The sequence below is a fragment of the Panthera leo genome, chromosome B1, assembly GCF_018350215.1.
Source record: "Panthera leo isolate Ple1 chromosome B1, P.leo_Ple1_pat1.1, whole genome shotgun sequence".
Classification (NCBI taxonomy): domain Eukaryota; kingdom Metazoa; phylum Chordata; class Mammalia; order Carnivora; family Felidae; genus Panthera; species Panthera leo.
In genome coordinates this window covers 46119781-46147492 of record NC_056682.1, presented here as the reverse complement: position 1 = coordinate 46147492, position 27712 = coordinate 46119781, and the positions used below count along the sequence as shown (strand labels likewise).

The window sequence follows — 27712 nt, the reverse complement described above, 5'->3', positions numbered from 1 at the left end:
TCTGTCAACTTCTTTTATTATATTTGTGTATTGTAGATCAAAAACCAATCTTCTTTCTGGGAAGGTATTTCTCCCTGGCAGTGTGTGTGTGAAAACACAGAGAGAGACTCTAAATGTCCTCCTGATCACCACAATCTACCAAAACTACCTTAGAGGATATTAGGATAAAATGTCTCAGAACAGATTACCAAATGGGTATAAGCCTAGAACGTCGATTTGTCATGTCCAATGGCTGCCATTTCCCTTTGCTTCATGCTATGAACAGAGAATTAGAGCTTGTGCTGTGCAGTGAAGCCGCTATTTAAATACAAGTCTAGATACAGCTCAGCTGAGGTGCTCCTGTGATTCAGAGCTTTCCGACGCAGGAGATGCAGAAGGCCTCTATCTCCAAAAGCCATTAAGGGACAGTTGCAGGCACTCAAGCTTTCACTTTAACAGCAAAAAACCTCCATCTCAGGAGCTTAAATCCGTCTCCAAGGTGAACCTAGGAAGGTGGCAGAAGTGTAGCTATTATTATAGCAATTTGTTTCCTACAAACAGTAGCCCCCAGGTAGAGAAGTGTGAGTAAACTTGCTTTTTTCCTCCTAGATTATTTTTTTTTCCCGAGTCCCGGTGGTGCCACCTCTGAGTGGGCAGAGCAGCCTTTTCCTGCCCTCCTGTCATACCGAGGACAGCTCAACATCTATTGCTTGCTGCTGGAGCCTAGACTCTCCCCGATGGACAATTAGACATTTTGAGAGCAGAGAAGGTCAATCCTCACTCAAAAGACACAGGAAACCCAATTATCCTACAAAGAGAACAGAAGTAAAAGTCAGCACCCAGATCCCTTTCTTCCACAGGTTTACAGAGGGACACTTTCTGACTCTCTCTGGTGACATTTTTGAGGTGAAGAGTTGGTTCTGTTGCTTTTGTGAATCTAGATTTTATTATTTTCTTAATCTTTTTGGGGTCTGACAGTATGGCTATATTTCTTTTGTTCATAGGCTGAAAAAAATCAGATAGTCTCCCATATTGACTGAGAGATGAAAAATATATTCTGTTTTTGCTTTCAATATCCAGGCCTCCCCCAAATCGTATTTTTCTCAAATTCTTATGTGGGGCTTGCTTACTTTTTTTTTTTTCCTTCTCATCTCTAACAGAGGAAAAAAAAGGTAAAGTACATTAAGAGGAAAGTTTTACTCATTTGTAATTAAATATATTCAAGAGGAATTTTCCACGTTTCAAAGAAAAAATGTTCAATCTGAGCTAGGGGTGGGGGGCAGTGCTGGGCTTTATTTCCCTAGCCTGTAACAAGGAGTATGAAAAATATTGATTTGCTCCTGAGAGATGCTGGAGCAACTTAATTAAAGTTGTTTAAGTACTTTGGAATCTTTTGATGGAAAGGAGCATATAAACGTGTAATGTGCTTTAATTTAATTTGAACTTTTCAGAAACCAGAAGGAAGCCTTGTCACACCCCATCCCATTTCAAAACAATATGCTGACAATGATATCTTTTCAATACCCACGTATATTTGGTTGTGATAAATATAGTCCCTGACCTTTAACAGATGTAAAAGTGAAAACACAGACAAATTGGACATGCTATGATGGCTATCGCCTGTTTTATAGAGCCTCTCAGCATATTGATTAGCCCGAAGACACTTCTGAGAGCTGGTATATGACTCTTAATAAATCCACTCCACTGGGGAGGAGTGTGTGTGCTTCTAAGACCCTACAAAGATAAGTCACAGGAAACAAAGACTAGAATAGTCAATAAACCTAACTTTGTGACAAGAAGCTAGCAGGGAGCTCTTCATGACTTTCATGTGGGGTAGCCAATCTCCCCCACCCCCCCGCTCAGTTGTCTGCACTTTATACAGCACATATGTTTCCCTAATAAGAGGTTCTGAAGGGATCCCCTTAGCTAATGCCTCCGGGAACACACTGGTCTTCTGTCAACAAAGTCAGTACAAAATTCAGCTGGTAAGACCGTGAATTCTATCATCCTTGTCAAGGATCTCACTGACCTACTTTTCCCTCTTACAGCCTCCCTGAGTTCTCTCCCTGGCATGTATCTGCTCAATCAAGTTGTTGTTGAAGTTCTATGTTTTAACCTTTCCCCATGGGACACTTGCCCACATTTCCTTTCATTCCAGGCTTTCTTTCCTGCAAGCCAGGCCCTGACTATGACTTCTTGGTTGGGTGATAGTAGCAAGCTGTGATTGGTGCTTTAGCAAGGGTGGCCTACTTCTTGGGAGACACCCTGTATTATGTGCTATCAGGCAAAAATGGAGTAAGGGATTTGTCAGGGAAAAGGAAGATTTACTTGAGTACCTCTTGACATTGAATTGACCTGGGAGAAGCTATAGTATCTGGAGTTAAACACTGGCCTGGAGACAGAATAAGGGAAGTGAATTCCACCATTAGGAGTCCTTTCCTTCCTTGGCCTCTCTCCTAATGAATGGAAACACCCTTCCGTCCTTCCTTCCTTCCTTCCTTCCTTCCTTCCTTCCTTCCATCCATTTGTTACCATTGTTGTCTAAGCACAACAACCTTTGAATAATTCTTTTTTCTATTTATATATTTTAAATGTAAATTATATATATTTAAGGTGTACAACATGATGATTAGATCTATATATTGAAATGATTGCTATAATCAAGTTAATTAACATATCTCTTTACATAATTACCATGTTTTTTGATGATTAAGCACGAGAAATCTACTCTTCTAGCATATTCCCATTGTTCAAAACAGGATTGGTAACTATAATCGTCACACTTATGTTAGATGTCTAGAATTATTCATCCTACATGCCTGTAACTTTGTATCCTCTGATTAATATCTCTTCCTCCTCCCACCACTCTTCCACTTTGTGCTTCTATGAGTTTGACTTTTTTTTTTTTTTAGATTCCACAAGTGAGATAATACAGCGTTTGCCTTTCTCTGTCTGGTTTATTTCACTTATAATGTCTTCTAGATGCATTCATGTTGTTACAAATGGCAGAATTTCCTTCTTTGTCATGGCTGATTAATATTCCATTGCATATAGGTAGATGTCACATCTTAATGCATTCAACCATTGACAGACACTTGGGTTGTTTCCTTATCTTGGCTACTGTGAGTAATGCTGAATATGGGAATGTAGATATCCCTTCAAGATTCTGATATCATTTCCTTGGGATATATACATAGAATTGGGATGGTTGGCTCATATATAGCTTTAGTTTTAGTTTTTTCAAGACCCTCCATACTGTTTTCTATAGTAGCCACTATGTAAATACCATGTTTTACCAATTTACACTCCCAATTTACATTCCCAATTTACAAAACACCAATGTAAATACCAATTTACATTCCCACCAAGAGTACACAAGGGGTCCTTTTTTTCCATATCCTCACCAATATTTGTTATCTCTAGTCTACTCATAATAGCCATTCTAACAGGCACTGAGTGATATCCTATTATGGTTTTGATTTCAATTTCCCTGATGATTTGTGATGTTGAGCATCTTTTCATATATCTCTTGGTCATATATCTTCTTTTTTTTAAAAAAAAAATAATGTTTATTTTTGAGAGACACAGAGAGACAGAGCATGAGGGGGAAAGGAACAGAGAGAGAGGGAGACACAAAATCCAAAGCAGGCTCCAGGCTCTGAGCTGTCAGCACAGAGCCCAATGCAGGGCTCAAACTCACAAACCACAAGATCATGACCTGAGCTGAAGTTGCTTAACTGACTGAGCCACCCAGGAGCCCCTGTTTGTATGTCTTCTTGTGAAAAATGTCTATTTCCATCCTTTGCTAATTTTGTAATTAAGTATATGTTCTCTTATTATTGAGTTATTTGAGTTTTTTTATATATTTTGGATATTAACCTCTTATCAGATAGATGGTTTACAAATATTTTCTCCCATTTCATGGATTGTATCTTCACTCTGTTGATTATTTTCTATGCTGTGCAGAAACTTTTCAGATTGATACTGTTTTGTCTATTTTTGCTTTTGCCACCTGTGCTTTTGGAGTCATATCCAAAATATCATTGCCCAAATCAATGTCAAGAAGATTTTTCCCTGTTTTCTTTTAACAGTATTACAGTTTCAAGGTCTTATATTTAAGGCTTTAATCCATCTTAATTTGATTTTTATATATGGAGTGAGATAAGTGTCCAATTTTATTCTTCTACATGTGGAAAACCAGTTTTCCCATCACAACTTATTGAAGAGGCTGCCCTTTCTCTATTGTATGTTCTTGGCACCTTTGCCAAAGATCAATTAAACATAAATGTGTGATTTATTTCTGGGATCACTATTCCGTTCCATTGATTTACATGTCTGATTTTATGCCAGTACCATGCTACTTTGGTTACTATAGTTTTGTAGTATATTTTAAAATCAGGTATTGTGAGGTCTCCTACTTTGTTCTTTTTGCTTATGATTGCTTTGGTTACTTGTAGTCTTTGGTGGTTTCATATGAATTTTAGGATGTTTTTTAATTGTGTGAAAAATGCCATTGTAATTTTGATAGCTGCATTGAATAAGTAGATCACTTTAGGTAGAGTGGACATTTTAATAATATTAATTCTTCTGATCTATGAACATGGGATATCCTTTCATTTATTTGTATCTTCTTCAATTTCTTTCATCAGTGTTTTATAGTTTTCAGTATATGGATTTTTCACTTCCTGGTTACATTTATTGTTATGCATTTAATTTTATTTTTGATGCTATTGTAAATAGGATTTTTTTCTTAATTTCTTTTGGAGTAGTGTATTATTATTACATAGCAATACAACTGGTTTTTATATGTTGACTTTGTATGCTGCTATTTACTGATTTTCTTTATGAGTTTTATGAGTTTTTTGTGGACTCTAGGGCTTTTAAAATATAATATCATGTTATCTGCAAATAGAAGAAATTTCTGTTTTTGTTTGTTTGTTTGTTTGTTTGTTTTTGCCTAATTTCTAGGTCCAGGACTTCTATTTTGAATGAAAGTGGTGAGAGTGGTCATGCTTGTCTTATTCCTGACCTGAGAAAAAAAGATTTCAGGTTTTCATTGTTGAATATATTGAGAGCTGTGGGCTTGTCATGTATGGCCTTATTACTTTGAGGTTTGTTCTCTCTATACCCAGTTTGTTGAGAGTTTTTATTATGAAAGGATGTTGAATTTTGTCAAATGCTTTTTCTGCATTTATTGAGATGATCATTATTATGTTCTTTGTCTGTTACCATATTGATGTCATTTATCACATTTCTTGATTTGTACATGTAGAACCATTCTTACATCCCAGGGATAAATCCCATCTGACCATTATATGTGATTCTTTTAATATGCTGTTGAATTTGGCTTGTTGATATTTTGTTGAGAATTTTTTCATCCATGTTCATCAGAGATATTGGCCTATATATGTTTTTCCTTGTAGTGTTCTTGGTGTCTGTCTTTGGTATCAGAGTAATCCTGGCCTTGTAAAATGAGTTTGGGAGTGTTCCTTCATCTCCAATTTTTGTAAGTGTTTGAGAAGGATTGGCATTAATTTTTCTTTAAGAGTTTGGTAGAGTTCACCAGTGAAGCCATGAAGTCTTGGCTTTTTTATATTGGGAGAGCTTTGATTACTGATTCATTCTCCTCACTGGTTGGTTATTCATCTGTTCAGATTTTGTAGTTTTCTTGATTGTGCATTGCTAAGTTGTATGTCTCTAGGAACTTGCAATCTTTGCTCTGTTATTGAATTTGTTGGCATGGCAAATGTTCAGAGTAATCTCTTATGATCCTTTTATTTATTTATTTTTTTGTTGTCATCTATAATGTTTCTTCTTTCACTTATAATTTGATTTATTTGAAACTTCTTTTTTCTTAGTTAAGCTAGCTAAAGAATTGTCCATTTTGATTATCTTTTCAGAAAGCCAACTCATTTTCACTGATTTTTTTCTATTTTTCTAGTCTCCATTTCACTTATTTCTGTTCTGATCTTTATTTCCTTCCTTCTGCTAACATTAGGTTTAGTTTGTTCTTTTTTCCCCCCTAATTTCTTGAGTTATCTGGAATCCTTCATTTAATTAACATAGGCATTTATTGCTATGAATTTCCTTCTTGAAACTGCTTTTGCTGCATCCCATAGGTTTTGGTACATATGTTGTGTTTCACTTTCATTTGTTTCAAGATTTTTAAATTTTCCTTGATTTCTTCTTTTACCTATTGGTTGTTCAGGAGTGTGTTGATTAGTATTTGTAAATTTGTAAATATATTTGTAAATTTTCCAACTTTCCTCCTGTTATTGATTTCTAGTTTCATACCATTGTGGTCAGAAAAAATACTTGATATGATTTCAATCATAAAATTGTTAAGAGTTGTTTTGTGGTCTAACATGTGATCTACTATGGAGAATGTCCCATGTGCATTTGAAAAGAATGTGTATTCTATTGCTGTAGGATGGAATATTTCACATATGTCTGTTAGGTCCAATTCTGCTCTTTCCTCACTGATTTTATTTCTGGATGATGATTCCATTGTTGAAAGTTGGGTATTGAAGTCCCCTACTCTTACTCTATTGCTTCTATTTCTCTCTTCAGTTCTGATTGTATTTGCTTTATGTACTTTGCACTACATATACTGTGTACTTTATATAGGTACTGTATACAGTAGGTGCACATATATTTACAATTATTACATCCTCTGAATGAATTGACCGCTTTGTGATTAATTACATAGCTACATTTTTTGGTCTCTTGTGACAGTTTCTATTTTGTGTGATATAAGCACACCTTCCCTTACTCTCTTTGTTTACCATTTACATGAGATATGTTTTTCTATCCCTTCACTTTCAGCCTGCATGCAGCCAATCTATGTATTTTGTAGAAAATGTTGGGGTGCCTGGGTAGTTCTGTTGGTTAAGCATCCAACTTCGGCTCAGGTCATGATCTCGTGGTTTGTGGATTCGAGCCCCACATCGGGCTCTGTGCTGACAGCTCAGAGCCTGGAGCCTGTTTTGGATTCTGTGTCTCCTCCTTTCTCTCTGCCTCCTCGTCCCTGCCCATGCTCATGCTCTGTCTCTCAATAATAAATAAACATTAAAAAAAAGAAAAAATAAGAAAATGTAATCCATTTACATTTAAAGAAAATATTGATATATGAGGATTTACTCTTGCCATTTAAAAAATTGTTTTCAGACTACTTTGTAGTTCCTGTGTTTCTTTCCTCTTTTCTTCTTTTGTGATTTGATGATTTATTTGTTGTGATATGATTAGATTCCTTCATTTTTTGTATCTACTACAGGTGTCTTTATATTTGTGGTTACCATCAGATGCACTTAAAACATCTTATTATAAAAGTTAATTTTAATCTGATAACAACTTAACTTTGACTACATGCAAAATCTCTACCGTTGAGCTTCTCCTCTTCTCACATTTCATGTTATTGATGTCACCGTTTATATCTTGTATATATATGGTGTCACCATTAGCAAATTATTATAGTTATAGTTATTTTTTATGCTTTTTCCTTTTAACTTTTATGACAGAGTTAAAAGTGATTTATATACCACCAGGACATTCTGGTGGTATATAAAATATTCTGAATTTTACTACATTCTTACTTTTATAGTGAATTTTATACTTCCATGTGTTTTCACATTGGTAGCATTGGTAGCATTTTCACATTGGTAGCACTTGAAGAACTCTGAGAAGCATTTCTTATAAGGCAGTTGTTAGTGGTAATAAACTCCTGCAGGTTTTGTTTGTCTAAGAGAATATTTATCTCTCCTCCATTTTTGAAGGACAACTTTAAATGGTATAGTATTCTTGGTTGGTAGTTTTTTTCCCCCGCTTGCAGCCCTTTGAATATACCATCCTACTTTCTCCTGTCCTGCAAAGCTTCTGTTGGGAAATTCATTGATAGTTTTATGGGGATTACCCTGTATATGATACTATTTTTCTCTTGCTTCTTTTAAAATTCTCTGTCTTTGACTTCTGAGGCTTTATAATGTGTCTCTGTAAAGATCTCTTTATATTTAATCTATTTGGGCTCCTTGGGCTTCATGGATCTGAATGTTCATTTCCCTCCCTCCAGAGAAAGTTTTCTGTTATTTACAAATAAGATTTCTCTTTCTCTGTTTCTTTTGGACTACCATAATGTGTGTGTGTGGGGGTGTGTGGGGGTGTGTATTTAATAGTATTTGTAAAGTTACATAAGCCTGATGCTAAAGCAGACTGGTAGCCTGGGTCTGTGGGAGCCAACCTGGCATCTGGGTCTGTGAGGGCTGACCTGGTGTTCACACAGGCTTGGACTGTGGGGATGGTTCTGGATCTTGGGTCTATTGGTACTGGACTGGAACCTAAGATTATGAGTGCTGACCTGGAGCTTGGAGGAATCCTGGTGTTAGGGTGAACTAGGATCCTACATCTCTGTTATCCAGAATGGAGACTGGGTCTGTGGGAGCTGGCTTTGGCACTGGGGCAGGCTGGGAGCCTGGGATAACAAGGACCAGTTTGGAAGCTGGGGCTACAGGTGCCATTTTGGAGATTGGGCCCATGAGTCTGGCCAGGTTCTGGGGGAGAATGGGGGCCTGGGTCCACTGGAGCTGGTCTGGCACTATGTTGAGCTTGGAGCCTGGAGCTTTGGGTGCTGATTTAAGGCCTGGAACTGTGGGAGCCCTTGGCACTGAGGCATACCTGGAAGCTAGATCCACAGGTCCTCAGACCACAGGGGCTGGCCTGGTGCTGACATTCACAGGAGTGGGTCTGGTTCAGGGTTTGCATTGAAGTAAGGTGCTCATATTACTCTCCTTTTCAAGTGTGGATAGTTACTCAAATTAATATTTCTGCTAGAGGAAGGACACTGGAAACACATATCCTGTGATCTTGCTGACATCAATTTTTTTTTCTACTGCTCTGTAGTCTGGGTTTATACCAACAATGGGTATAATAGTGAAGAGCAGCTTGGGCCAGGCAGAGAGAAAGTGAACAAGGAATTCTTTGGGGTTATTCAAGGTCCAATCTGTCCAGAAGGCTTTCCATAGGGCTTGCTCGGTGGGATGACTTGGTGAGTGATGGGTGGCCTCATCCAGAATCCAAAGGAGGTTAAGACAAAGACCTACAGACAGAAGCTATAGCAGAGAGACCTGCAGGAATACTGCTGAAGCATGGAGAGGCCATAAGGCCCACACAGAGCCAAGGAGAGAGAAGCCACATTTCTATGAGCCACAGAGGTTAAATAAAGGCACTAGAAGAATGTACATACCTCAGCTAGCAGATGGTGCACACCCAGGTGCCCATGGGAAGCCAGAGGTTCCCCTTTTGTCCAATGTCACACAGTTATGAAGGTTCTCCCCATACCACAGATGCCAACTGTAGAGCCAGGGGGCTGGGGAAGAAATGAAAATGTCGAGTAATTATCACAGAGAATATATAGTTGTACCTAGAGAAACTGTTTACATTAGTGGGACTTCGTATATTTTAAATAAAGTTGGACTGAACCAAATCTTTCAGCTCCTGTTACTTATTCATTAGGGGCTGAAATAGAGGTCAAGGAGTTTTGGACAAATGAAGAAAACCTGAGGAAATTTGTTAGTTTGTTACAATGGGAATTTTTCTGTTTTTAATAATAAAGATGAGGCTGTATATAGGTTTCTGGAAAATTCTTTTAAATAAATTAGGATTGAATCTTTTTTTTTTTTTTTTTGAGAAAGAGAGAGAGAGTGCAAGCAGGGGAGAGGGGCAGAGGGAGAGAGAGAACCCCAAGCAGGCTCCATTCCCAGCATGAAGCTCTACATGGGCTTAATACCACAACCATGAGATCATGACCTGAGCCCAAATCAAAGTCAGCTGCTTAACCCACTGAGCCAGCCAATAGCCACATGGTTGAATCCTTTTATGCCTAGCTTGTTTTGAATGTTTACAGAGAATGAGAGTTGAATTAAAAATATATATATGTATATACATATACATATACATATCTTCTATTGTTTTTCTCTTTTATAAGTTTATGTGGTGAGATGTATCATTAGATCGCCTAATGTCAAATTATCCTACATTCCTATGATGAAGACTTTTTCTAAATACCAATGAACTTTGTTTCTTAATGAATTGATCCAAAGCCATCTACTCTTTTCTTCTAGAAGTCCTCAAAGTTGCTATTGGCACACTTTCTTGACTTTAAATGCTGGTAGAATTTGTTTTTCTTTTATATATTTTTGGTCATTTCTAGAAATTTTCAGTAGAAATGAAGCTAGGTATATTTACAGAATCTTGATCAGATCCCATCTATTTTAATACGTAAATAACTCCCCCCCCCAAGTACCTAGTAATATTGGCATTCCAAGAGGCCACACCACGATCATCTAGGTAACTGATATTTATTGATGTGTTTTCTTGCTTATAATTTCTTCCTGGAAAACTCCATCCTTCTCCTTCCCCACCAATACAACAGAAGAGATGGGTCTTCATAACATGATTCACTGACCTCAGCTTTTGTGAGATTATTGCATTTGAGGTAAATAGCTGACCCTTGAGGTTTTTTCCTAATTCTCTTCCTCTTGAAAAATTAATCAGCACTTGGTTCGTGGTTATCTTTGGAGACAGGAGATCAGGTAGACTCTGGGTCCACAATGGCCATTGTTGGGTCATGTATGCTGGTAAGCAAACCAAGCTTCACAGAAAAGAGAAGTCCTAGAAAGCAGTGGAGATGTCCCCCTAACCTATTGTGATCCTTTTGGAATAGGATAAACAGTTCATTATAAAGAACCCTACCTTGGAGTTGCCTGGATGGCTCAGTTGGTTGTCTGATTCTTGATTTCAGCTTAGGACATGATCTCACGGTTTGTAGGTTCGAGCCCTGTGTCAGAGCGTGCTTGGGATTCACTGTCTCCCTTTCTCTTTACCCCTCCCCTGCTCTCTCTGTCTCTCTCAAAATTAAATAAATAAACATTGAAAAAAAAAAGAACCCTACCTTGCCTTTCTTAGATAAGATCTACCTCTGGCTTTCCTCAATGACTCTTTTGTTTTATAAAATCCCAAGTTTTCTCCACTTTCCTTAAGATGTTCCTCATTAATGAGTGTTTTTTCTATGACAATATCCTGAATAAAATCACCTTAGTTGTCCAGTGCATTTTGTCTTTCACATAGAAAAACAGAACAAATGCATGGACAAAAATGCCCCTGCAAGTGATTTGATAAAATCAGGGAGATAAGGAGACAGGGAGAGAAACTTCCTTCATCCTTGACAGCTTCCAGAGTCTTCCAAAGTCCAGTCCTCTTTCCATATTGGGGCCTGTCTGTGTTTTCTGCTTTGGGATCCTGTGATTTCTGTGTCCTTATAACTGGCTTACACTTAAGCCAATTTGAAACAATTTTTGTCTCTTGTGACCAAATCGCCCCTTGCTAAGAATCCATAGCTATGCACATTCCTGGTGCACTGTGTCTGTAAAAATATGAGTGTAACAGGAAAAACAATGAAAACAAAAAAAGGTAGAATAGCTGGATTAAATTCTAATTCTTATGCTTTGTGACAAAAAGTAAAATCAGCCTGGAAAACTGTATTCATTATGTTGTTTTACAATTGTCCCCGTTCCTGACCAATTGTTTATAAAGTACCATGACTCTGTTAATGACAAAGGCTATACCTCTTTATGGTTTTATTTAAAGGGCTTAGAATACACCTAGCACATAATGGCCTCTTAGAAGCCTTGGCAGAGCAATCAGTGACTGAAGTGGTATAAAGGATTATGTGCTCATTTTTGTTGTGCCTTAAGCCACCTACGTGACCTTGAATATGTCGCTTTATATCTCTCAGCTTTTCTACATGTCTGTTCACCTGTAGGGATCAAGACAAATACGAGGTAAAGGACCCCAAACAAACACTTTGAAAACTTAGTGCCATAGAAACATGGGTAAAAATTATTGGCGTAAAAACGTGCCAGGTCTTTAGGCAATTTTTTCTATTATAAGACAAGGAGAACCTTAATCCAATATATAGCCAAACTGGAATTTGGGGAAGAAAATAAGACTTCATATGATGGTCCTAGTTTTCTTGTTCAGCATTGACTATACAGAGGTTTTACTCATGGTAGCAGAGGCTCTCTTTCCATGGAAAAATGCCTGGTCCCACATGTAAATGGCAGCCAATATGAGAGAGGACATTCTTGGGCTGCACCCCTATTTGAGACTTACTAGATATTTGCAGGGCATAGGAATGAATACGTAGGTTGGCTGTTGTATGACATTGTTGGGTCAATAAACAAACACAAATCTGGGGGAAGATTCTGTCAGGAAATACGCTCAGTTCTGATGGACATCGATGCAAACCATTAATTAAAAAAATGTGAACTGTGGCAAGGAAAGGAAGTGAGTACCTTATTTACAAAAAAAAACAAAAACAAAAACCTAAACATTCATTGCTGTTAAAGCCATAATTAAATTTTTCTGCAGAATAGTTCCATTTTCCTCACAGTTAATGTCGTAACTAAATAGAACAATTGCTGTCTCTTGGGATTTAAAATCTGTGAACTATATTAGGCTTACCTTGAGTTAAAAAAAATAAAATGAAAGTCTAAAAAATCGGGAACTTTCAGATGAGCAAAAGAATTTTATTTTACTTGTATGTGGTCTGGTAATTTGATTTTAAAAACAAAGAAATCAGATATTTGGAGAAAAAAGTAGGCAATTATCAGTAGTAAATATATGTACAGACATTTCTATTATTGTGTACTATGGAGCAAATATGTTTGTAAATTGGATTTATCTTGAACCTCATCCACTTACATTTATGTTCCTCTATTTATTGGGTATAGACTGCTTAGGACATGCTGTGCTATATGCCCAGAATACAAAAATATGTAAGGTGTTTAGAGTATGTGAATTCTAGTATACAAATCCGGGTGAATAAGAAATGGAACACTTTTTAAAAAATGCTTATTTATTTTTGAGATAGAGAGAAAGAAAGAGAGAGTGGGGGGGGGCAGAGAGAGGGGGATGGGGCACAGAGGATCTGAAGTGGGCTCTGTGCTGACATCACACAGCCCGATGCGGGGCTCCAACTCACAAACTGCAAGATCATGATCAGAGCTGAAGTCAGACACTTACCCGACTGAGCCACCCAGGTGCCCCAAGAAATGGGCATTTTTAACTATCTCTGAATCAATGTAATTTCTCTCTTGAGTCCTATTCCTGCTATGTCGGTGAGAGGTTCAAGGTCAGCACATCTGGGGTTCCTCATTTTCCTGTACCTGGAGGTCAGGCCGTATGCCATTCCAGGGCATCCAGGAGCCCCTATTTATTAGATATCTGTGGTGATGAGATATATCTCTCCCATTTGCATGGTATCTTTAGGTTCTTCTTCCTCCTGCCTGGAAGGGAAGAATCTTACAAGGTTGGGTACTCTGTGCCTAAGTGCTTGTCTGTGCTGCTAGGCTTTTTCGGGAATCTGCTCCTGCAACTCCGTGAGCCACAGACCTCTTTCTCCCTACAGTCCAGGGGAACACTTCTTATAGTCTGTAGAAATATTTCTCTCCCTACTTCCCCCTCCCATTTGCTTCCCACAAACTCTATAAGGTATTATGTGGGGTTAGGCTATTGGAAACAACAGCCACGATGTAGGCTACCTCTGCTTCTTGGCCCATCCATGCCTCCCCAAAGGCAACAATAGTGAGTCCCCTCTTTTCTACACCCATGGTCTTTAGATCAGCACAGTGCTTCAGGAACTGTTATAACTACTTCCTAATTTCCTTCATCCCTTCCTCTCTTCCCCCCTTCTTCCCTTCCTCCCTTCCTTCCTTCCTTCCTCCCTTCCTTCTCTTCTACTCTAAAACATTCCATACATGGCCACCAACTTACACTTCCTAAGGTTAGCTCTAATCTTGTGATCTCCCGTTCAAAAATCTTCCTTTCCTATTTTCCCATTGCCAATAAAATTAAGTCCTCATATCCCACGTACTTGAAACCTTCCAGGTTAATCCTAACATAACTGCTAAAGTTTTCTCTCCCTTGTGTCTCTTTTGTGTCCTTTATGCTCCAGCCGATCTGCAAAACAACTTAACACATATGCTTCCCCCTTTTCTGTCTTGGTTCATGATGTTTCTTCTGCACGAAAGGCCGTCTTTTCCCTTGTGGCCTTCTTGCCACACTGATTTCTACATGACCACGTTCAATCTGGGCAGTAAGCATGCTTATCTTACTCGGTAGTTTCCAGATGAAATGGTGATGTTCTGAAGCTAGCAGGTATTATTTAGTATTATTACTATTTTAGCTGATCTAAATAGGATGACGTATAGAAACGAGGGAACTCACTCTTGTTGTCTCCAGGGAGGTGTGGCTGGGCCAAGAAGTAGAGGCAGCCTACCTCTTGGCTTTTGTGTCCAATAGCCTAACCCCACAGATTTCAAGGGCCAGATGCCATGGGTTTCTTCAGGAAGCCTTTCCCTATTCTCAGAGACCACTAGCTGCAGGAAAAGAAATAACAAAACCAGAAACCAAGATTCATTTATGGCTGGTACCAAACGAGCAGAACGGAAAGTTAGTCCAGGAAAAAAAAAGTAAACATGTAAGGAGAAACCATTATCACATAACAGATACCAGGATGTGAATTGACTCAGTAAATTGATTTGGAACCTGAGTGAGGAGTTACACAAGACTGAGTGGTGACTGAGCCCATCAGGGCCTGTATCTCTTTTGTGACACTAAAATTAATAATAAAACAAGGTCATTATTTATCTGTCGTGTCTCCACTACTGGATGATAGCCTCTCAAGACGGGGCTCTCACCTCCTTCACCTTGGCATCTACTAAAGCACCTGGCACAGGACCCTGCACATAATTCCTGGAACATCCATTTTAAAAATGGAAGCATCTGGGCATCGGGACCCAGGATGATGTCCAGACCATGAAAGCATTAACACAACAGTGAATTCAAAGACTGACAAGTCTAGTTCAATAAACATGCTTATTGTACTTGGTAGAGTCTCCAGATGAAATGGTGAAGTGCCGAAGCTATTAGATATTATTTATCAATACAGGGAAATGCCAATGAGCGAGTCCTAGCATGTCTTTTTTCAGTTCTGAGTGTACCTGAGACTGCAGATGTTAAAGTCAAGCCTGAAGGGCCCAACTCTGGCATATCACCCAATGCCTGGAGGTGTAATTGGCATGAAGCGGGAATTTTCCATGAGACCTAAGACATCCCAACACTAAGGATGAATACAGTCATTATATTTACTTTCGTGAAAGAAGAACCAAAGGGAAAAAATAGTACTGCTATAAAATACTGAGGCTACATTAAATGGAAAAACCTTCCCCATCAGCTAACCTGTGAGCAATCTTGATTTGCTTCATAAATGAGACATCTGGGATGGATCTGGGCAGAAGCAACATGGTAAAGGGACTCACTTTGTCAACTAAAAAGCATGTATTTATGGGGCGCCTGCGTGGCTCAGTCGTTTGAGCATCCAACTTTGGCTCAGGTCATGATCTCACGGTTGCTGGGTTTGAGCCTCACATGGAGCTCTGTGCTGACAGCTTGGAGCCTGGAACCTGCTTCAGATTCTGTGTCTCCCTCTCTCTGCCCCTCGTCCCTCTGTGCTCTGTCTCTTTGTCTCAAAATTAACAAAAACATTTAAAGAAATTTAAATATACATATATATATATTTTTTTTTTTTTGTCTGTTTTCAATTTTCCTTCATTTATCTGTTGGCCCTTTCCCTTACAGGGACACTCTACCTCTCCACAAAAGGAGACCTGGAGGGGGAGCATGGGTGGCTCAGTTGGTTAAGGGTCTGACTTCAGCACAGGTCACGACCTCCGCGTTAGTGGGTTCAAGCCCCACGTCGGGCTCTGTGCGGACCGCTCAGAGCCTGGAGCCTGCTTCGGATTCTGTCTCCCTCTTTCTCTGACCCTCCCCCACTCACGCTTTGCCTCTCTCTGTCTCTGAAAAATGAATAAAACTTAAAAAAAATTAAAAAAAAAAAAGGACACGTGGGCCCAAACCATTCAGTCACGTGGTACTTCTAGCAGGTCTTCTTTGTGCTCCAGAGTCCTCCCAAGGAGGTCTTTGAAAGCACCTTTCTAGAAATGTCTCCTTCCTCACACGGGACCCTGAGATGCACTGGGATTTAAATTTACTTTCATTCTGTCCTCTTTTGGTAAAACCTTTTCTCCTCGCTTGGGAATGAAATGTTGCAACGTTCTTGGACATCATGGATCCCAACAGTTTCCATAGATCATTAGCCCATCGGACCAAATTGAGTAATGAGCGCTTCAATCCTGGAATAGTATCCCCTCTGCTTTATCACCTGCCCCCCTGCCTGAAAGATTTAGGGGGAATGGAGACGCTTGGAAAAAAGGGTGGGCCAGCGATACATTGTTTGCTTTCCTGCCTTCTCTTGGGCTAAATGCTACGCTGATGGTAACACTTGCAGGATCTCCACATTCAGCCAGGTAAGTTGCACATACAAGATCTGATATTCAACTTGCAGGGAAGGAGCCTGGATCTTCCTCGCTCTTTTTTTCTCCCTGTGCATTTGCTGAAATGGGAAGTGTCATAACCAGCTTGTCTGTTTACTTTCAGCTCGTTGTTTTGGGAAGAATAAAGAGGAAACTGACTGGCATTCAGAAACAGCAGTCAGGAAAAGCACACATCTTTCTTCTTCTTATATATCAACTTGTTTAATCAGAGCATTTGTACTTTGATGTATTATTATTATTTCTCTCTATGGGAATTGATTTGTAATGTTACCTAATCAGTGTGGTTCCAATTTTAATCTCAGAGCTGAGTAATAAATATGACATTAATTTCCATAAACCATATATATTTGAAAGCTTCATTTACATAGTGAGCAATTTAGGCCTATAAATTCTAATGTGTTTCTATTCTTTTTGGGTTACTGTTTGCATAACCTTTTTATAGCTCTGGCAAACCATAACGCTGCCCACTACTGACAAATTTCTTGCTGTTGCCCAGTGCATAAAAATGTGTTTTAAGTAACTCTCTAACACTCTCTCCGTAATTTTTCTTCTTTCTCACTCACCAGTGAGGGTAATTCCCTTTTAGGAGCTGAAAAATTCCATTTATTTTCCCTACCAATTTCAGAATCTCATGGGGCAGTTTTCTCTGGGCTCGTATAGGGTTCTGGTAGAGCTGGTTCCAGGATGGCCCCATCGATCGCAGGCAGAGCAACTTGACTTTCACAGAAGCACAGACTCAGGGTGAGTAATAGCACCTTGTCTCTACGAGGCTGGCTGGAGCATGAGATCCAGGGTCACCGGGCACCCCTAGCATGGACACTGAGCACTTTTCAAGGTTTGTAAAAATGGATTGGAGATGTTAGAATGGATCATCTCATTTCATAGTAATATACACCCATGAAAGAGAAAGATGGCGAGCAGAGACAGACAGAGACAGAGTCAGAGACAGGGAGACAGACACAGAGGTAGAGAGAGAGAGACAGGGAGACAGAGAGACAGAGACAGAGACATAGGGTGTGAGAGGAGAAAATATATTCAGCTCCTGACCGTTCATCTCTAGTAATTTCTACATGCTGAAAGCTTCAAACAGTTATTATTATTATTATTATTATTATGATTGCTTTTTATAGACAACTACATCCAGCCTAATCTAGTAGCATCATAAGTATGGATAGCACCTTGTAGCGCACTTTTGTGTATATTATCACACTTGATCTTTACAATATTTCCATGAGGTGTTACTATATTCATGCTAAAGATAAGGAATCTAAGGACCAAGCATCTTTACTATTATATTGACACAAAGAGAATATTTATTGGGTTTATCTGGCTAAAGGAAGAACTAAAATACACACCTTTTCACACACAAATAGTCATGAAGACATTGACACCTTGTAAGAAGACCACAGTAAATATTTCCCGGGCCCCCCAGAGCCTCCTGAGCCTGGGGGCAGTTGAATTCCAGCCTAACCAGAGGTGCACTGGCTCACCCCCCAACTGTGTTCTCCTGGGATTCCACCTACACGGCCTTCCCTGAATCTAGTCCAGTGGGTACTGAACCGAAACCATTAGCTACTGTTCCATCAACAAGGTGAAATAAATCAGGGGTCTCAGCTCCGAACCTAAAAACAAGAGTTTATGTCACCCTTCCTACCTCTCTGTTCAGCAGTCTTAGTGATCAGAGATTAATTGGTACACGAGAAAGGTGTTCACTGCTCTCCCTGGAACCAGGCAGACGGTTGGACGCTGGACAGACTGCTGGCTCTGTGTTGTGGCCACAGCAGAGGTGGCGCAGCTCAGAGGAGAAACAAAGGGCTTAAGGTGCGGATGCTTCAGTTCCGCCCACAGCACCACCCGCTGACTCCGTGTTTCTCCGGATGAGCTGAGGGAGGGAAGCAGGGGGTTGGAGTCAGCACACCTGGGTTACAATCTGTGCTGCCCCACTTAGCAGCAGTGGGAGACAGCGAGTGTGGCCTCAGCCTCTGCGAGGAGACTTATTGGGTATTAAGTGTGTACTAGTTTTCTACTGCTGCATAACAAATTGCCACCAATTTAATACCTGTTTATTATCTCGCAGTGTCTGCAGATCAAGAATCCTGGGGCTCCTGGGTGGCTCAGTCAGTTATGCATAGACTCTTACTTTCAGCTCAGGTCATAGTCTCACAAGCTCATGAGTTCAAGCCCTGCACAGAGCCTGTTTAGGATTCTGTCTCTCTCTTTCTCTTCCTTTCCCCTGCTCTCTCTCGCTCTCTCTCTCTCTCTCTCTCTCTCAAAAATAAATAAATAAACATAAAAAAAAAAATCCAGACACAGAATGGTTGGAAACTCTGCTCAGGGTTTCACGGGACTGAAACCAAGGTGTTGGCGAGGACTGTGGTTTTCATCTGGCACTTACGATCTTCTTCCAAGCTGTGGGCAGAATTCATTTCCTTACAGTTGTAGCATAGGGGGTCCTCATTTTCTTGCCAGCTTTTGGTTAGGAACTGCTTTCAGCAGCTAGAAGCCGCCTGTAGTACCTCACCGTGTGGTTCCCACGGGCAGTTCGCGAGATGGATGTTTGCGTTTGTCCAGGCCAGAAGGAACACATTTCCCTGATTTCCTCTTTTGCTACCAGTCAGAGAAACGTCTGTGCTTTTAATTGGTTCCTGTGTTTAGATCACGCCCACCTATGTTGAGGCTAACTGTGCCATCCAACATAACCTTATCGTGGGAGTGAAATCTATCATATTCAGGCCCAGGATTATGCACAGCATGTACATCACCGACAGGAAATCTTGGGGACACCTTAGAATGCAACCTATCATGAAGTGATAACAGTTTATGTGAAAATCACTCAGTTCTAGGCAAATACTTGGCATTCCATAGATAGTAATTCTTCATAAGATGGGGCTAAGACTTGATAGATTTTTAAGGGTACGATAATTCTGGTAACCATTTTGTGCATTTGTCTCCCGTGAAGAGAAAACTTCCACGTAAATTACAGATTTTTTTTTTTAATCAACCATACTGCCTTACTTACCACCAAGCACGTAATACGTACTTAATGAAAACTTGTTTAAATGACATGTGGTATGGAGCATTGGATTATTTTTTCATAATAAGGAATTGTCTTGACTTTGAAGACTGTGCACCATGATTTAACACTTTCTCAGGGCATCCATATACATACTTAAGGTTTTAACCAATATGCATTTATTAACAACTCACAAATTTTTATTCACAGACTTTCCCACTGTCAGCTCTTAGACTTCTATCTACAGCTACATACTGGTCATTGCCACTAGTGTGTTACCTAAACATCCCAAATTAAACATATTGCAAATAATTTCCTCTTTTTATAAGTTCTGTCTCAATAGATGTACCACATCCTCTCCAATCTCCAAAGCCAGAGACCTGAGAATCATTCATCTCAGACTCTCCTCAATCTTAACTCCTTTATCTAATGACTAAATCATGGCAATCCTGTCTCCTGAGTACTTTATTCTTTCTTTTCTCTGTCTGTGCTAACCATGCCCTTATTTGCTACCTGTGCTTCTACAATAGTGGATTCTTTTTTTTTTTTAACGTTTTTTAAATTTATTTTTGAGACAGGGAGAGACAGAGCATGAACAGGGGAGGGTCAGAAAGAGGGAGACACAGAATCGGAAACAGGCTCCAGGCTCTGAGCTGTCAGCACAGAACCCAATGCGGGGCTCGAACTCACGGACCGCGAGATCATGACCTGAGCCGAAGTTGGCCGCTTAACCGACTGAGCCACCCAGGCGCCCCTACAATACTGGATTCTTAATCAGATTTCCTGTTCTTGGGCTCTCCAATCCATTCTATACTCTATTGTCCAAGTTATTCTTCAAAGGTACAAATCTGATTCTGTCTCTTTCCAGTTTTCAGTGACTCTGAGTTGATGGCTAAGAAAAAATCTGGCTGTGCAGCTTCTATTTACACTGCCTGGATATACATGGATCTTCATACAGCGGGAAAAGTTTTCTGTTAAAAATATTTCTTGAAGCATAATTTACAGAGGATGAAACACAGGTATGGTATATGTTTTGATGAGTTTGGGTGAATATATATATTTGCGAAGCCACCATCCAATTAAGACACAAAATACCAAAGTCATCTTTGTAGAACATAAACCATGTTATGGACTTGACATAACTCTCAAAAGTTTCCCATCACAGAATGAAATTCAATTTCCCCTCTCACTGTACAATTGCAGAAGGGGACCCTGCCCACTTCTCGAACCTTCCTCCCATGACCCAGCTCCTTCCTCACTCATACAGCTCATGCCTTGTGGTCTTTCCTAGTTGTCTCAAATATCCCAAACTCATCCCTGCCTCTGCCTAGAGCATTCTCATGGCTTTTCCACTTCCTTCCTCAGGTCTGTCAAATGCTACTTCTTCGGAGCTCTATAAACCCTTGTTTATTTTATTTTGTTTTGTTTTATTTTATTATTAATTAATTAATTAATTAATTATAAACAGTACAAATAATTTTAGATGTTTTATATATTTTTTGAGAGTGTGATTGGGGAAGGGGCAGAGAAAGACAGGAGGACATAGGATCTGAAGCAGACTCTGTGCTGACAGGCTGACAGCAGCAAGCCTGATGCGGGGCTCAAACTCATGAAATGTGAGATTAGGAGCCAAAAGTGAGCCCACAAAAGTGTCCCACTGAGCCAAAGTGGGACAGTCAACAAACTGAGCCACCCAGGTGCCCCAATAAACTCTTGTTTAAATGACTCATGCTTTGGGGAGCTTTCTTGATCATCCTATTTATTTTTATTTTTTTAGGGGGTGAGGGGCAGAGAGAGAAGGAGTGAGAATCCACACTGAGCATGGAACCCGGCCTGGGGCTCCATCCCACAACCCTGGGTTTATGGCCTGAGCTGAAATCAAGAGTTGGACGCTCAACCAACTGAGCCACCCAGGGGCCCTGGTTGATCATCCCATTTAAAACAGCATCCCCCTCTCAGGCCTTCCTCTTACAGGTACCACCATCTGACACAACTATATACATGTGTTTGTTGATGCATTTACACTGAAACGTAAAAGGACTCTGGATGTCTTGTTGACTGCCATATTGCCAGTGTTTCAAATGGTGTCTGAGAATAGGCTCTCAATTAATATTTGTGAATGGAGGGGATGGAATCTAAAGTCTACAATGTGATATGATCTGGCCCTTGCCTTATTTCTTGCTTATGTTTTCCATGTCCCACAAGCTTCAGTCAGTTTTAACTACTTTCAGTCCCCTAAGGACGCCAGATTCCCCTTCACCCTTGAGCACATATCCTTACTGTCCCCGGGGTGTCGCTTCCTTTTTTGTACCTTTCAAGTGCTGTCCTTTCTCGTTTTGAGTTTCTTCCTCTGAGAAGCTCCCTACTCCATGCTTCCTCCTTCACATGCCTTTTCTCCTTTGGAGAGCTCCTAGCATGTCCAGAAAACAGTTATATTTCAGCAGTATTTTCCTGCCAATTCTTGGATCCTTTGAGGATATTGATATTTCTTCTCATCCTCGTATCAGTAGTACTCAGCCAGCGTACTGTATGATGTGAGCACAATCATTTTTTTAATTTTTGTTAAAAAAAGATAACAGGAAATAAAAGAGGAAAGAGAGAGAAGAGGTAGGTAAGAAGAGAGAAAGAAAAGGGAAAAGCTGGAAAGGAAAAATAAAATAGATGTTTAGATAATGAAATGTAAAGATTTGAATTCAGTCCCTCAAATGCTGGGTCCAAGGACCCAGCAAAATGTTCTAGAGTTAATTCATGCTTATCTTCAGTTATAAAATCTAAGGCTTATTTACATCTAGGATTTCCAAATTTTTCTTCCTTGTTGTGTGTGTGTGTGTGTGTGTGTGTGTGTGTGTGTGTGTGTGTGTAAGAGAGAAAAAGAAAGAGAGAGAGAGAGAGAGAAGCTTTGTTTCTGAAGAGAAAGAAGATTATATAGAAGATACATTAAGTAGTGGTTTGCATATAAACCCACAACAGGTTTATATACTAGCAAATGGTAGCATTACACACGGAACCAATTTCTTAATATTTTAATGTAATTCTTGAGGAACACATTCACAACATAGTCAAGTGTGAAAAGAGTTGTCTTAGTATGATGTATGACACCCAATAAAACCTCTGATTTGTCATTGCACTCTGGTTCCTTCCTTGACCAATCTTTCCTTTTGAAGCTGAACAGGCGAAGATGAAGAAAGAGAGAGAGAGAGAGAGAGAGAGAGAGAGAGAGAGAGAGAGATTCAGGAGTAGTTGTATTAATCATGTTTTTTTTTTTTAATTTTCTATATTTTATGATGCTTGGACATCTTGGTGCCTTGCAGGCTGGGAGAGACTGCCCCTCCCCAGGGCTGGTTAATTCCAAGACAGAAAGCGACTCTCCTGGGAGCATAGTTTTCCTATGTAAACCAATTAATCCAAAGCCCACTCCTTAATACCTCCTTTATGTAACTCTCAAGGAATCAATGTTTCTCCTGCCCTTGATCACCCCAAAGTCAGGTGCTGCATAATCAGAGACCACCCTATAGCTCAGAGCCTGCTGAAATTAAACTGTCCAATCCTGAACGTGTTCAAGCTTGCTCATCCGATCTCCCCCGTTCTTTCCCTAGAAACCACAACAGAGCTCTGGAAAACAGTTTCTCCTTCGCTTTTTCTGACTCCTGACCAAACTCTGTTTCCCCACATAGACCTGCATGGTGTGGCATATTCCCTTCTCTTGGGAACTATGAGTTATAAAGCTTCTTTAAATGGCATTGATGTCTCTGTGTCATCACCTCCGTACATTAAAGTCAGTTCTAGTAATTAAATTCCAGATACAATCACAACAATGATTCAATGTAGATAAAAATAAGAACTAGTCGAGAATCTTGAACAATTGGATTAATTCTAATCATCAGCACTCTTCATGGCCCTTTCCCCCCAAGAATTGCCTGTACTTACAATCACACTAGAAAAATCAAGAATTTCCTGTAATATTGAGCACAGTAGAATGCAAGGAGCTATGAGGAAAATAAATGGAGGAATCCCTGGGAAGCACGGCAGTACATGTTCACATCACTCTCTGGAACAATATTTGGGACAAAAATCCATTTAACTTATTCTCAACCATCACGGTTGTTTTCCTGAATCATAAAATCCCTATTATGAAATAAACCCTGACATCAACATGATTAGTATGATCAAAAACCTTAACAGCAGCATGCAGGCTTTAAATTGCAGTTTTTTTTTAGGCCACAATTATAGATTCCATGATTTCCCCTACCTACTAAGTAATTGGATATTATTTCAATGCAGCACCGATTGTTGGCAGTACTTTTTTCCATGTGTGTAAAAGAAACATAGGTTTAAAGCCATGACACAAGGTTTTGGGGAGCTCAGTGGTAATGTATTAAGCAATCATTTTGTGGATTAATTTTGGATTCAATTAAAAAGAAACCAAACCTATGTGTAGTTTCTGCTTATGAAGTTATATACTCCTATTTACGTATAACTTTATTTGAGCCTTTATATGTATGGGCACATCTCTATAATTGTTTTATTAAAATTTTTTTAATGTTTATTTATTTTTTGAGAGAGAAAGAGAGAGAGAGAAGACAGCGCACAAGCAGGGAAAGGGCAGAGAGAGAGGGAGACACAGAATCCAAAGCAGGCTCCAGGCTCTGAGCTGTCAGCACAGAGCCCGACACGGGACTCGAACTCACCAGCCATGAGATCATGACCTGAGCTGAATTCAGAGGCTTAACTGACTAGACCACCCAAGAGCCTCTAACTCTTTTTAAGTTTGTTTATTTATTTATTTTGAGAGAGACAGAGACTGCGTGAATTGGGGAGGAGCAGAGAAAGAGGGAGACAGAATCCCAAGCAGGCTCCATGCTACCAGTGCAGAGCCCAGCGTGGGGCTTGAACTCACAAAATCCCAAGATCATTACCTGAATTGAAACCAAGAGTTGGACGCTTAACTGACTGAGTCACTCATGCACCCCTTGGCACATCTATAGGTACATGACTAATTCGTTCTATAATTTGGATATGTTTTTAGAGAGAGCTTTCTATTGTAAATTAAAAGCTTTGTAGTGAATCTCTCCATTTACATGGACTTATTTGGACCACATTGTATAAATTTCATAAAATAAAATAAATATTCATCAATAGCCTGTGTTAAATGGGTTGCTGCCAGAGGATACTCTCTGGGCATTAGTGTAGAGACAGAGGCTTGGAATTCAGGTCTTTGTACCTGGCTTGGTCTTATTCCTGAGGGTAAAGGAGGTTGCAGCCAATGACCAGACAAAGACAATAACGTGCTCAGAATTTCCGTTCACAATGAAATCCATCGACTTTACCCCCCAGTTTGGATTTCAGCGTTGCCAGTATTTAATTATGAGTGAACTTGAGTCTATCACTTGACCTCTATAATCTGTATTTTCATCATCTGTAAAGGGAGAGCTTGAAATTAATGATCTTTTTCACCTGCCAACCTAACAAAAGTATAAAGTGTAAAGAGTTGCGTAACATAAAAATCTAGATTGCACATGTAAACAGAGACGGAAGGTAATAGTACCAATTACTGTGTTATTCATACACATTCATTCACTAATTCATCCACTAAGTCACTCTTTTATTGCACACACTCTTGTTAAGTGTCTATTAGATAGGAAGGAAAAATCAGATGGACTTCTTGGTTCGGAAATGACCTCTCTCTATCTCCCTGTCAAGAGGGTCATTAAAGAAATACTGTTTTAATCTTTGCCATGGCCAGATTATTTGCTTTAAATCCTGGCTCCTCAGATAACATACATAAAGAAATTGTTGAATAACTAGTCATCTTGGTGAGATTAGAAAAGCTGTAACTGATGTTAAAAATCATCTTTTGAGTTTTTGTCATTCAACTTGGGAAGTGTGACCATGAAAACTAAAGAGAAGACATGTTTCACAATTTGTTTTTATGTAGAATTGGTTTTGTGGTAAAGATAGTTGAACAGTCAAATCAGATTCCAAGCTAAATGATCATTTTTGTTTTACAGTTTCAAAGACAGACTTCATTGTCAGTGGTCTGAAATGGAGATGCTCTCATAGAGGCTGTTAATATGAAGTAAGTGATCATGCTTAAAATAGTAATAATGATGACAATAATAATAAATATCCTGCTCCCTGATACACCACAGTTCAAAATCAGTTCAAAGATGCAGCCATCGAACTAATGAATAGGACGAGGAAAGAGGACTAAAAACATCTTATTTATAGATCACAAACAGAACTTCAGGAGCCCCATTCTCATTCACTGAGAGAAAATATCCCTTAGTGAACCTCTTTAATGATTAAAAATCAAAGCTGAAATAACATGACACCAACCTTGTTGCTTTGTCCATTCTTTTGGGACTCATTCTTCTATCATATTCCTTGGCTGTTTACACACACACACACACACACACACACACAATAAAGCAAGGTGCAAATCAAGCAGAGAGTGGCCTGACTGTTGCCCATTAACATATGACAAAGGCCTGTAACACAATGCCCAGTGGGAAGAAGTCTAAGCTAACAGACTCACTAAATATTCACTGTGCTCCAAAATCCTGATTATCAGGACAAGAGCTAGAATAGCTAATGCACAAGCAGGCTCAATTAACCCTAATTAGCTCAGAGTCAGACTACAAAAGACTTAATTAGCAGTTATTAGGTGCCGCTCAGAAACGGAGCGTAAATTATGGTTGGTAGCAAGCTGTGTTTAAGGGTCTCCTGGCTAAGTGACACCAAAAAAAAAAAAAAAAAAAAAAAAAAAGGAAATAAATGTTCCTCCATTGGGGATTAAGTGTAAAATAATAATACGGGTCTTGACTTAAGTTTCATTTATTCAGAGTGTATCATTGATTTAATTTTTTTCTGCATGACTCAGATGCTTTAAGAGAAGGGTTTGAAAGTTTAATTCTAATGGTGTGATGGCTATGCTCTACCATGAAGAGGCTGGGACCAGCTCTGATTGGTCCAAACTTGACTCCTGGCTGCTCATGAAACTGGCAACCTTTCAGTCAGCACAAACTCTCCTCCTTTTTTCCTTGTCTCATTTATTCACCAACACATTTCCAGCAGGAGCTGAAAGTTAAGGACCCCTCTGACATTACAGTAAAATTATTTTCATCAAAAATACATAGTGACCAGAGTAAGATTTAAAAAAAAAAAACAACAACAAACAGACGTAGGGGCTCCTGGGTGGCTCAAGGGGTTGAGCGTCGGACTCTTCATTGTTGCTCAGGTCAACCCAGGTCCTGGGATCCGGCCCTGCTAGGAACAGAGTATGATTAAGATTCTCTCTTCCCCTCTCCCCTGCTTGTGCTCTCTCTCTCTATCTCAAACTAAAAAAGAAAAAAAGAGGTAAAGGAATATAATATACCCCTCCCCACCAGTCTTGTTCTCTCCCTGTCTCCCTTTTTTTTTAGAATAAACATGACTGTCAGAGAGGTAGAAAATTATAATATTTTTCTTACGTTTTATAATATCTTGCACAAAATATGGGCTTGACATGAGTGAGGCCAGGAATTTGTTTTAGAACACTATAGGATTCTTATATTTAATGCATATTTGATTATCTTTATTTAACATGACTATAAATGTTACGGCTCATTAAACTATTCAGCCTTGTCATAAATTACTTCATAGAAGAATGCTGTTTATAGGTGTATGTAAACCCAGAAAAGCTGTATTTTAAGAGTCTACTTTAACCAACCATTAATTTCATGCAGTAACTGGTTTCCTCTTAAAAAGAAATAATGCCAGAGGACCACTTAGGAAGAATGGAGGTGTATTAGTTTTCTATTGCTGTGTAACAAATTACCACAAACTGAATATCTTAAAGCAATGCCCCTTTATTAGCTCACAGTTCTGTATGTCAGAAGCCCAGGCTGATTTGGCTGAACTCTTGGAAGGTCAAAATCAAAGTCAGACTGAGCTTTTACCTGCAGACTGTTGAGAAAGAATTTTTTTCCAACATCATTCCGGTTGTTTCCGGAATCCAGGTGCTTGTGGCTATAGGTCTGGTGCCTTGGTTTCCTTTCAGACTGTTAGGCAAGGCTGTTCTTTGCTCCCAGAGGCCTCCGTCCTGACCCCCTGACATTCCTTCTTGTTTGGTTCCTACTATCTACAATTTAGCAACATTACACTAAGTCCTTCTCACACTTTGAAAGTCTCTGATTTCTCCTTCTGCTCCTAGCTAGAGAAAACTCACTGCTTTTAAAAGTCCCATGACAGGGGTGCCTGGGTGGCTCAGTTGGCAAAGTGTCCGACCTCAACTCAG

The 27712-nt window shown here is 39.5% G+C and overlaps 1 long non-coding RNA gene across 4 annotated transcripts; it reads right to left on the bottom strand.

Annotated features, from left to right (window-relative positions):
* LOC122216910 lies at positions 1–27712 on the bottom strand. 4 transcript variants are annotated; one of them, XR_006201184.1, is made up of 6 exons: positions 27375–27712; positions 21749–21962; positions 18079–18306; positions 14257–14408; positions 9215–9337; positions 1–787 (listed from the first exon to the last, which is right to left on the bottom strand). It is a non-coding gene; the product is annotated as an uncharacterized LOC122216910 (long non-coding RNA). The 4 variants fall into 4 exon arrangements; XR_006201183.1 differs by lacking the exon at positions 14257–14408; XR_006201185.1 differs by lacking the exon at positions 18079–18306.